The sequence below is a fragment of the Oncorhynchus kisutch genome, unplaced genomic scaffold, assembly GCF_002021735.2.
Source record: "Oncorhynchus kisutch isolate 150728-3 unplaced genomic scaffold, Okis_V2 scaffold3902, whole genome shotgun sequence".
Classification (NCBI taxonomy): Eukaryota; Metazoa; Chordata; class Actinopteri; order Salmoniformes; family Salmonidae; genus Oncorhynchus; species Oncorhynchus kisutch.
Genome location: NW_022265847.1, coordinates 293,808 through 306,206, shown reverse-complemented (window position 1 = coordinate 306,206; position 12,399 = coordinate 293,808). Strand labels below are relative to the sequence as shown.

The following is a 12,399-nucleotide window of genomic DNA, read 5'->3' as shown; positions in this document are numbered from 1 at the left end:
TTATCTAGAACCTAAAAAGGGTTCTACAGCCGTATAACTATTTTTGGTTCCAGGTAGAACCCTTTTCGTTCCATGTAGAACCCTTTCTACAGAGGGTTTTACATGAAACCAAAAGGGTTCTACTGGACCAAAAATAGTTATATGGCTTTAGAACCCTTTTGGTTCCAGGTAGAACCTTTTGGTTCAGGTAGAACCCTTTTCGGTTCAATGTCGAACCCTTTCTACAGAGGCTTTTACATGGAACCCAAAGAGTTCTACCTGGAACAAAAAAGGGTTCTACCTGGAATCAAAAAGTGTTCTCCTATGGACACTTTTGGTGTGTAACCTGAATCCTAACCTTAACCACACTGCAAACCTTACTTAAACTAACTTAAAATACATTAAAAAATTACGATATTGCCAATTTTGACTTTGTGGCTGTTGTACCTAGTAGAAACTGTGATTGTGGCTGCAGGTAGCCTAATGGTTACAGAAGGTAGCCTAGTGGTTAGAGCAGGTAGCCTAGTGGTTAGAGCAGGTAGCCTAGTGGTTAGAGCAGGTAGCCTAGTGGTTAGAGCAGGTAGCCTAGTGGTTAGAGCAGGTAGCCTAGTGGTTAGAGCAGGTAGCCTAGTGGTTAGAGCAGGTAGCCTAGTGGTTAGAGCAGGTAGCCTAGTGGTTAGAGCAGGTAGCCTAGTGGTTACAGAAGGTAGCCTAGTGGTTAGAGCAGGTAGCCTAGTGGTTACAGAAGGTAGCCTAGTGGTTAGAGCAGGTAGCCTAGTGGTTAGAGCAGGTAGCCTAGTGGTTAGAGCAGGTAGCCTAGTGGTTAGAACAGGTAGCCTAGTGGTTAGAGCAGGTAGCCTAGTGGTTAGAGGCAGGTAGCCTAGTGGTTAGAGCAGGTAGTCTAGTGGTTAGAGCCAGGTAGCCTAGTGGTTAGAGCAGGTAGCCTAGTGGTTAGAGCATGTAGCCTAGTGGTTAGAGCAGGTAGCCTAGTGGTTAGAGCAGGTAGCCTAGTGGTTAGAGCAGGTAGTCTAGTGGTTAGAGCCAGGTAGCCTAGTGGTTAGAGCAGGTAGCCTAGGTTAGAGCAGGTAGCCTAGGGGTTAGAGCAGGTAGTCTAGTGGTTAGAGCAGGTAGCCTAGTGGTTAGAGCAGGTAGCCTAGTGGTTAGAGCAGGTAGCCTAGTGGTTAGAGCCAGGTAGCCTAGTGGTTAGAGCAGGTAGCCTAGTGGTTAGAGCAGGTAGCCTAGTGGTTAGAGCAGGTAGCCTAGTGGTTAGAGCAGGTAGCCTAGTGGTTAGAGCCAGGTAGCCTAGTGGTTAGAGCAGGTAGCCTAGTGGTTAGAGCGTTGGGCCAGTAACCGAAAGGTTGCTATATTGAATCCCCGAGCTGACAAGGTAAACGTGAACTGCTGACAAGGCAGTTAACCCACTGTTCCTATTCTGTCATTGTAAATAAGAATTTGTTCTTTAACTGACTTGCCGAGTTAAATAAAAAATAAATGTTGGTTAGATGTTACAGTAAGGTGTTTAATTTGTGACCACTAGGTGGAGACAGAGGCAGTGTACCGGGCCATCACCATCGCCAAGCAGGCCAACTGTCCTCTCTACATCACCAAGGTGATGAGCAAGTCGGCTGCTGATGTCATCGCCAAGGCCAGGAAGAAGGGTGAGAATGGGTTAGTGATTCAATAACAACTTTATTTGGAAATAATTTCTGTATCATACATTCTTTGTTAACTTTGATGGCTAAACACATTTGTTGTTGACCTGGCAAAAAAATGTCTGAAAAAACTGCTTTTTCTTGTACAAATGCTTGTCTTTTTTCATTGGATGATTTTCAGGCATGGTGGTTTATGGCGAGCCAATCACAGCCAGCCTTGGGACAGACGGATCACACTATTGGAGTAAGAACTGGGCTAAGGCAGCAGCGTTCGTCATGTCCCCGCCCCTCAGCCCAGACCCCAGCACCCCTGACTACCTCAACTCCCTGCTTTCCTGGTGAGAACACATAAGCTGCGTTTACACAGGCAGCCCCATTCTGATCTTTCCCATTTATTGACAAAAGATCTGATTTGATTGGTCAGAAAATACAAAAGATGTGTTGATGCAAAAGATCAGAATTTGGGCTCCCTGTGTGAACGTAGCCATAGAGACACAGACACCAGAATGAAGACAGAACATTTCTGAATTATACCTGAATTACTTTGCTGCATCTAGCAGAACTTCGAACTCTCACGGACACCGTTGAAAGCTCTCACGGACACCCTTGAAAGCTCTCACCGGACACCCTTGAATAGCTCTCACGGACACCCTAAAACAACCGAAGAAAACAGATTATTAATTAGTGAATCAGCTTCTGTTCTCTTAGTCATCCCTGATAGTGACTCACTGTTGTTCTCTTATTCATCCCTGATGGTGACTCACTGTGTTGTTCTCTTAGTCATCCCTGATGGTGACTCACTGTGTTGTGTTCTCTAGTCATCCCTGATGGTGACTCACTGTTGTTCTCTTAATCATCCCTGATGGGACTCACTGTGTTGTTCTCTTAGTCATCCCTGATGGTGACTCACTGTGTTGTTCTCTTACTCATCCCTGATGGTGGACTCACTGTGTTGTTCTCTAATCATCACCTGATGGTGACTCACTGTGTGTTTCTCTAGTCATCCCCTTATGGTGACTCACTGTGATGTTCTCTTGTCATCCCTGATGGTGACTCACTGTGTTGTTCTCTTAGTCATCCCTGCTGGTGACCTCACTGTGTTGCTCATCTTAGTCATCCCTGATGATGACTCATTGTGTTGTTCTTAGTCATCCCTGATGGTGACCTCACTGTTGTTCTCTTAGTCATCCCTGATGGTGACTCACTGTGTTGTTCTCTTATTCATCCCTGATAGTGAATCACTGTGTTGTTCTCTTGTCATCCCTGATGGTGACTCACTGTGTTGTTCTCTTAGTCATCCCTGATGATGACTCACTGTTGTTCTCTTAGTCGTCCTGATGATGACTCACTGTTGTTCTTTTAGTCATCCCTTATTGTGACTCACTGTGTTGTTCTCTTAGATGGTGACTCACTGTGCTGTGGTCTGACTGTCTTGTTCTCTTGGTCCTCAGTGGTCTGGACTGTCCTGTTCTCTTGGTCCTCAGTGGTCTGACTGTCCTGTTCTCTTGGTCCTCAGTGGTCTGACTGTCCTGTCCTCTTGGTCCACAGTGGTCTGACTGTCCTGTTCTCTTGGTCCACAGTGGAGACCTTCAGGTGACGGCCAGTGGCCACAGCACCTTCTCGACGGCCAGAAGGCTGTTGGGAAGACAACTTCACCCTCATCCCTGAGGGAACTAACGGCATCGAGGAGAGGCTAGCCATCGTCTGGGAGAAGGCTGTGGTATGTGTGCTTTACAGTGGGAAATAAAGAGTTCTGTAGTTGGCCTGATTCAAGGCCATGCTGTATATATGATCTGGAGGCAGCAGTTTAGACAGCTAGTCCACCTGTAGGACACCCCTGGTTCTGTTGTTGTTGCTTCTTCTTCTTCTTCTTCTTCCTATTCTTCTTCTTCTTTCGTCCTATTCTTCTTCTCTTCTTCTTCCTATTTCTTCTTCTTCTTCCTCTAGCTTTCCTATTCTGTCTTCTTTCTTCCTATTCTTCTTCTTCTTTCCCTTCTTCCTACTTCTTCTTTCTTCTTCTTCCTACTCTTCTTCTTCTTCTTCCTATTCTTCTTCTTCTTCTCTATCCTATTCTTCTTTCTTCTTCTTCCTATTTTTTCTTCTTCTTCTTCTCTTACCTATTTCTTCTTCTTTTTCTCTCTTCCTAATCTTCTTCTTCTTCTTCCTATTTCTTCTTTCCTATTCTTCTTCTTCTTCTTTTCCTTATTCTTCTTCTTCTTCTTCTTCTTGCTTCCTATTCTTTCTTCTTCTTCTTCCTATCTTCCTTTTCTTTCTTCTTCCTATTCTTTCTTCTTTCTTCTTCCTATTCTTCTTTCTTCTTCTTGTTCCTATTCTTCTTCTTCTTCTTCCCTATTCTTCTTCTTCTTCTTCCTATTCTTCTTCTCTTCCTATTTTTTCTTCTTCTTCTTCTTCTTCTTATTCTTCTTCTTCTTCTTCCTATCGTCTTCTTCTTCTTCCTATTCTTCTTCTTCTCTCTTCTTCTTCTTCTTCTATTCTTCTCTCTTCTTCTTCTTCTTCCTATTCTTCTTTTCTTCTTCTTCTTCCTATTTCTTCTTCTTCTTTCTTCTTCCTATCTTCTTCTTCTTCTTCTTCTTCTTCTTCCTATTCTTTTCTTCTTTTCTTCTTCCTATTCTTATTTTCTCTTCCTTCTTCTTCCTATTCTTCTTCCTTCTTCTTCTTTCCTATTCTTCTTCTTCTTCTTCTTTCCTATTCTCTTCTTCTTCCTTTATTCTTCTTCTTCCTATTCTTCTTCTTCCTATTCTTCTATTCTTCTTCCTATTATTCTTCTTTCTTCTTTTTCTTCTTCTTCTTCCCCTATTCTTCTTCTTCTTCTTTCCTCTTCTTTCTTCTGTTCTTCTTCTTATTCTTCCTTCTCTTCTTCCTATTCCTCTTCTTCTTCTTCCTATTTCCTCTTCTCTTCTTCTCTTCTTCTTCACTGGTTTTCACAGTGATGCGATATGTCTTTAACAGTAACGTCTTTGCATTGTTGTATAAAAGACAGCTCTCTCCTGATTGTGAAGATAATGTGTTGTTCCGTATTCCCCAGGCGACAGGCAAGATGGATGAGAATGAGTTTGTTGCGGTGACGAGCACCAACGCTGCCAAGCTGTTCAACCTGTATCCTCGTAAAGGAAGGATTGCTGTGGGGTCAGACGCAGACATCGTGATCTGGAACCCCAAGGAGACCAAGACCATCTCAGCCGCGACCCACGCACTGGTACACACACACACACCCTCCTTCTCTTTCACAGTCAACCTCCAGACATCATTCAGACATTCCTCTCCAATGTGTCTGTCTGCCTGTCAGGGAGGAGTTTTGTCGGTCTGTCTGTAAGGGTGTAATGATGATGATATCATGTCTGAGCTGGATGTTCATTATTCTGTCCTTGTGTGTGTTTCCAGACAGTGGAGATTAACATCTTTGAGGGCATGGAGGTCCGGGGAGCCCCGGTTGTGGTGATCAGCCAGGGGAAGATCGTCCTGGAGGGGGGAAAGCTGAACGTCACAGAGGGCTCTGGACGCTTCGTACCCAGGAAGGCTTATCCTGACTTCATCTACAAGAGGATCAAAGCACGCAGCAAGGTGAGAGAAGAGAGAGGAAGGCTAACCAGGGTGAGAGAAGAGAGAAGAAGAGAGATGAAGGCTAACCAGGGTAAGAGAAGAGAGATGAAGGTTAACCAGGTTAAGAGAAGAGAGATGAAGGCTAACCAGGGTAAGAGAAGAGAGATGAAGGCTAACCAGGGTAAGAGAAGAGATATGAAGGCTAACCAGGTTAAGAGAAGAGATATGAAGGCTAACCAGTGTAAGAGAAGAGATATGAAGGCTAACCAGGGTAAGAGAAGAGAGATGTAGGCTAACCAGTGTAAGTGAAGAGAGATGTAGGCTAACCAGGTTAAGAGAAGAGAGATGAAGGCTATCCAGGTTAAGAGAAGAGAGATGTAAGCTAACCAGGTTAAGAGAAGAGAGATGAAGGCTAACCAGGGTAAGAGCTAGGGGATAACTACCAGCAGGGTAAGAGAAGAGAGATGAAGGCTAACCAGGGTAAGAGCTAGGGGCTAACAACCAGCAGGGTAAGAGAAGAGAGATTATGGCTAATCAGGGTAAGAGCTAGGGGCTAACAACCAGCAGGGTAAGAGAAGAGATATTATGGCTAACCAGGGTAAGAGCTAGGGGCTAACAACAAGCAGGGTAAGAGAAGAGAGATGAAGGCTAACCAGGGTAAGAGCTAGGGGCTAACAACAAGCAGGGTAAGAGAAGAGAGATGAAGGCTAACCATAGTAAGAGCTAGGGGCTAACAACCAGCAGGGTAAGAGAAGAGAGATTATGGCTAATCGGGGTAAGAGCTAGGGGCTAACAACCAGCAGGGTAAGAGAATAGTGGTGAAGGCTAACCAGAGTAAGAGCTAGGGGTTAATGTTGGCAGGGTAAAAGCACAGCAGGGTAGGAGATAGTGGCTAATGCTAGCAGGGTAAGAGCTAGGGGCTAATGCTAGCAGGGTAAGAGCACAGCAGGGTAGGATATAGTGGCTAATGCTAGCAGGGTAAGAGCACAGCAGGGTAGGACTTAGGGCTAATGCTTGCAGGGTAAAAGCACAGCAGGGTAGGAGGTAGTGGCTAATGCTTGCAGGGTAAAAGCACAGCAGGGTAGGAAATAGTGGCTAATGCTTGCAGGGTAAAAGCACAGCAGGGTAGGAAATAGTGGCTAATGCTTGCAGGGTAAAAGCACAGCAGGGTAGGAGAAGGTGGCTAATGCTTGCAGGGTAAAAGCACAGCAGGGTAATAGCTAGGGGCTAATGCTTGTAGGGTAATAGCTAGGGGCTAATGCTTGTAGGGTAACAGCTAGGGGCTAATGCTTGTACGGTAATAGCTAGGGGCTAATGCTTGTACGGTAATAGCTAGGGGCTAATTCTTGTAGGGTAACAGCTAGGGGCTAATGCTTGCAGGGTAATAGCTAGGGGCTAATACTAACAGGGTAGGAGATAGAGGCTAATGCTAGCAGGGTAATAGCTAGGGGCTAATGCTAGCAGGGTAAGAGCTAGAGGCTAATGCTAGCAGGGTAATAGCTAGGGGCTAATGCTAGCAGGGTAATAGCTAGGGGCTAATACTAACAGGGTAGAAGATAGAGGCTAATGCTTGCAGGGTAATAGCTAGGGGCTAATACTAACAGGGTAGGAGCTAGAGGCTAATGCTTGCAGGGTAATAGCTAGAGGCTAATGCTAGCAGGGTAAGAGCTGATGAGAAAATGGACCTACAGTACCAACAAAAAAGAGGAGCAGGTGGGATAAATTACAGAAGCAGGGTAAGAGCTCGGAGCTAACGGCTAATACAAATAATATTACATTGGATTAACGTAGCGCCTTTTTACCTACTGAGGTACTCAAAGAGCTTTAGATAGTAAGGGAGAACTCACCTCATCCACCACCAATGTGTGGCATCCACTTATGTAATTCACGTGACCGTTTTGTGCCAAAAGGTTTTACCGGAGTGATATATCCCAGGGGGTTGAACGAAGGGGTTGATTAGGTGGGCATGATGGAATGGGGCCAGCTTGGGAATTTAATAAGCTAATGAGGACAAAGATGTTCTGTCCAGAAAGAGAAGCAGTAGGGGTGTTAAATGTCCTCGTCATTATCGTGTTGCAGATCTCACTTGAAGCAAGGGGGACATTTCATTGTCTTAAAGCGTTTGCCACCATTCAGTTGTATAATTTCTCAAAGCCCGCAGCAGGGTAAGAGATAAAATCAGAGAACCAGTGAAAGGTAAGAGCTGAGAGCTAAAGAGGAATAAGAACAATCCATCCTCAAATGGCCCTGTCATTATCCTGTTGCAGAAGTCACCTAGAGCGAGAGGTAAACTTTACAGACAGAGGCCTGAAACTCTACCACATTAGGTTTTTAAGAAACTGTGCTTTTGAAGTGCAATTGCAGCAATTTAAACACTAACGGCTAATGTCTAACGGCTAATGGCTAACAGCTAATGGCTAACGGCTAAGGTCTAATGGCTAACAGCTAATGGCTAACGGCTATGGGCTAATGGCTATGCAGAGATAAGAGTGTGATAGTATAAAGGTCCATCGCAACTTGTGCTTTTACAAATGTGGCATAACTTTCTTTCCACCATTTACTTACTGTATATTACACAGTAAATCACTTTTTAGTGAGGCTACATTAAGGCTACATTATTCTCTCCAGATGCTTGACGATCTACATTATCCTAACATGACATTCTCTCCAGATGGTCGATGTTCTACATTATCCTAACATGACATTCTCTCCAGATGGTTGATGATCTACATTATCCTAACATGACATTCTCTCCAGATGGTTGATGATCTACATTATCCTAACATGACATTCTCTCCAGATGCTTGACGAGCTACATTATCCTAACATGACATTCTCTCCAGATGGTTGATGATCTACATTATCCTAACATGACATTCTCTCCAGATGGTTGATGATCTACATTATCCTAACATGACATTCTCTCCAGATGGTTGATGATCTACATTATCCTAACATGACATTCTCTCCAGATGCTTGACAATCTACATTACCCTTTACATTACATTCTCTCCAGATGGTTGATGATCTACATTATCCTAACATGACATTCTCTCTAGATGGTTGATGATCTACATTATCCTAACATGACATTCTCTCCAGATGGTTGATGATCTACATTATCCTAACATGACATTCTCTCTAGATGGTTGATGATCTACATTATCCTAACATGACATTCTCTCCAGATGGTTGATGATCTACATTATCCTAACATGACATTCTTTCCAGATGGCTGAATATTTACATTATCCTTTACATGACATTCTCTCCAGATGGCTTAATATTTACATTATCCTTTACATAACATTCTCCTCCCTCTCCAGATGGCTGATGCCCGTGGCGTCCCCCGAGGGAACTATGATGGACCGGTCCATGATGTCATCAGCATGACTAAGTCAGTGCCGGCCACTCCCTCCAGCAGGGGGCCCCAGTGCCCAGGGAAGGGCCCCCTCGGCCCCACCAGGAACCTGCACCAGTCTGGTTTCACCCTATCCGGTATGGGTAAGCTTCGTCTACTCTTTACTGGGTGTGGATGTTTCTCCTCACTTTTTTAATTGAACCTTTATTTATACAGGGTTATTCTATACAGGGTTATTCTATACAGGGTTATTCTATACAGGGTTATTCTATACAGGGTTATTCTATACAGGGTTATTCTATACAGGGTTATTCTATACAGGGTTATTCTATACAGGGTTATTCTCATTAAGATCAAATCTCTTTCACTCTCTGGAAGTACCAGACAGGAAACTGTCTCCTTTTGTCTTGATGTCAGGGTTGTATTATTTAATTATTTATTTGTCCTTCCTTTTCTCTCGGTGTCTCTGTCTATAAGCATCCTAATCTCTCTCCCCCTTCTCACTCTCTCTCCCCCCCATCTCCCTCTCTTCCACTCTCTCCATCTTCCTCCCTCTCTCTCCTTCTCTCTCACTCTGACCATCTCACTCCCATTCCCTTGTTTCAGCCAATCATCTTTCTAATTGGGAGTCCTGTTTTATCCTGTCAGTCTTATTACAGTCTAACCTCTAGCTCTGTTTACTGTCTCTGTTGAACCACACAGGACCAATTATAGCTACAGTATAGCTGTAGTTACATCTAAGGTCAGGGATTTGGGAAGCTGTACAATGGTTATTTCAATCATAGTTATACTGTCTTACTCCTATCAGAACCCAAAATGTACTCAATTGTTTGTAACAGATCTTTGTTCTTGTTCTCCGATACAGGAACTCAGATTGACGACCACATCCCACGACGCTCAGCACAGAGGATCGTGGCGCCACCCGGTGGCCGCTCCAATATCACCTCCCTGTCGTGAACCTGGGAGCTCCTTGCTCCTCACGTCTGCTGTAGGGAGAAAAATAAATCAACTACTGTAGCAACAACCAACTACATCAATCAAAACAAATCTCACCCGGCTTCCAGAACTAAACTCAACAGTGAAACCTGAACATGCAATCCTCCTCTCAGATACAACTGTAAAACAGTATACAGATTAGAACTACATTTACCACAAGTAGTTACCACCAGTATACAGCATAGAACTACAATTACCACTAGTAGTTACCAGTCATTCTATTTCTATGGTAGACACACCAACTGATAAAACCCACTAACTTAGTACTTTGATCTGTTATCCTTTATCAATATTGTGATCAATTCCTCAATCAATTTATCTCATCAGCCCTCAATAGTCAACTGTCCCTGTCAGATCTCCATAGCATGCAGCTTAAACAGTCTCTGTCTCCTCAGTCAGATAACCGTCTCTCTCATCGTCTCCTCAGCTTCACTATAGCTTTACTAACATGGTGATACATGAGTCCTAGATGAAAGTAGTTCTCTTTAGACCACAGAATGCCTCTCAGCTCTCTCTCTCTCTCGTCGTAGTGATGCCTGCTTCTGCTTTCGCTTCAATGCTTCTAAGAAACTCTGTAGTTGAGTCCAACATGGAACTCTATTCCCTAGATAGTGCACTAGAGGACAAAAGTAGTGCGCTATCTAGGGAATAGAGGGCCATTTCAGACTGACGCGAACTTGTTGTCTCTCTCTGTTGTTATTTAGTCATGGCTGTAGGCTATTTAGGCTTCATCTTACCGTCTCTTACTGTTATGCATGACTTTTCCTCTTAATCGTTACTCATTACAAATACAACAAGGAAAATAAGTGCGTATTACTGTTACTGGGAACAGACTGTAGGGACAGTCCTCTAGTCACACTTGTCTTACTATTATTATGGTGTTTTATCCCAATGTAGGTGAGCTAACTTTGCTTCCATGTTATATTCAGTCAGGATAGGAACTTCACCAATCCTTCTATTCAGTCAGGATAAGAACTTCACCAATCCTTCTATTCAGTCAGGATAAGAACTTCACCAATCCTTCTATTCAGTCAGGATAGGAACTTCACCAATCCTTCTATTCAGTCAGGATAGGAACTTCACCAATCCTTCTATTCAGTCAGTCAGTCAGAATAAGAACTTCACCAATCCTTCTATTCAGTCAGGATAGGAACTTCACCAATCCTTCTATTCAGTCAGGATAGGAACTTCACCAATCCTTCTATTCAGTCAGGATAAGAACTTCACCAATCCTTCTATTCAGTCAGTCAGAGTAACAACTTCACCAATCCTTCTATTCAGTCAGAATAACAACATCACCAATCCTTCTATTCAGTCAGGATAACAACATCACCAATCCTTCTATTCAGTCAGGATAAGAACTTCACCAATCCTTCTATTCAGTCAGAATAAGAACTTCACCAATCCTTCTATTCAGTCAGAATAACAACATCACCAATCCTTCTATTCAGTCAGGATAAGAACTTCACCAATCCTTCTATTCAGTCAGAATAAGAACTTCACCAATCCTTCTATTCAGTCAGAATAAGAACTTCACCAATCCTTCTATTCAGTCAGTCAGGATAAGAACTTCACCAATCCTTCTATTCAGTCAGGATAGGAACTTCACCAATCCTTCTATTCAGTCAGGATAGGAACTTCACCAATCCTTCTATTCAGTCAGTCAGGATAGGAACTTCACCAATCCTTCTATTCAGTCAGGATAGGAACTTCACCAATCCTTCTATTCAGTCAGGATAGGAACTTCACCAATCCTTCTATTCAGTCAGTCAGAGTAATAATTTCACCAATCCTTCTATTCAGTCAGTCAGAGTAATAATTTCACCAATCCTTCTATTCAGTCAGTCAGAATAGGAACTTCACCAATCCTTCTATTCAGTCAGTCAGAATAGGAACTTCACCAATCCTTCTATTCAGTCAGTCAGAATAGGAACTTCACCAATCCTTCTATTCAGTCAGTCAGAATAGGAACTTCACCAATCCTTCATGTCTATATAGGAGGTACAGGGAAGCCCATATCATCTGTATACTGGATCTGTGTTTTTGTCTTTATAGCACAGCCATGTTCCTCTTTCATTGTGTGACTTTTATATTTTTTGTATATAAAGACCAAACATCCTGGTGCTTTGAAACCCTAGCCTGGTTCAGCCATACTGAATGCTCCACTGACTTGGTGAAACAGAGCATAGCAGTCAGGATTCCAGGCTATTGAACAGCCACGTTGTAGCCAAGATACACAGGGATACGTGGAGCTGTGAACAATAAAACAGTGGTTTTAAAAGTCTCTCGCTTTTTTTTAAACCCGACTCTTCTTTGTAATGATTTTATTTAATTTTCTACCATTTCCTTTCTCTTTTTGTAGACTTCGACGTTTGTACTTTTACATGGTCCAGTTGAGAATGTGGACATTTTTATTTTGTTTGTTTGTTGCCTAAATAGACATCAACAACATTAATGTTGTTCTTGTTCAACTGTCTTGTTCAACAGTGTAACTCAGTCAGCCTTTGGAAAGGTTGTTTGCATTCGTTAAGTGGTCATGTAAAAAAGGTCAAATGAAGTGGTCAATCTTTAGTCTTTTTCTACTGTTTCTGTGTCCAATGGAAATAGGATTTGTGTCCCGAAAGCTAATGTAAGCATGTCCTGAATAAAGTTTGAGGGGGAAAAGTGTAATTGGTTTATATTTGTCATTTGTAATGACAATGTCATAACATGTCTTATATACAGTTGACGTCGGAAGTTTACATCCACTTAGGTTGGAGTCATTTAAAATTCGTTTTTCAACCACTCCACAAATTTATTGTAAACAAACTATAGTTTTGGCAAGTCGGTTAGGACATCTACTTTGTGTAT

General features: G+C 42.9%; 1 pseudogene; it reads left to right on the top strand.

The window, feature by feature from the left end:
* The first annotated feature begins 1,516 nt into the window (after nucleotides 1–1,516).
* LOC116372082 (dihydropyrimidinase-related protein 2-like) lies at nucleotides 1,517–11,830 on the top strand (annotated as a pseudogene).
* Nucleotides 11,831–12,399: the final 569 nt, after the last annotated feature.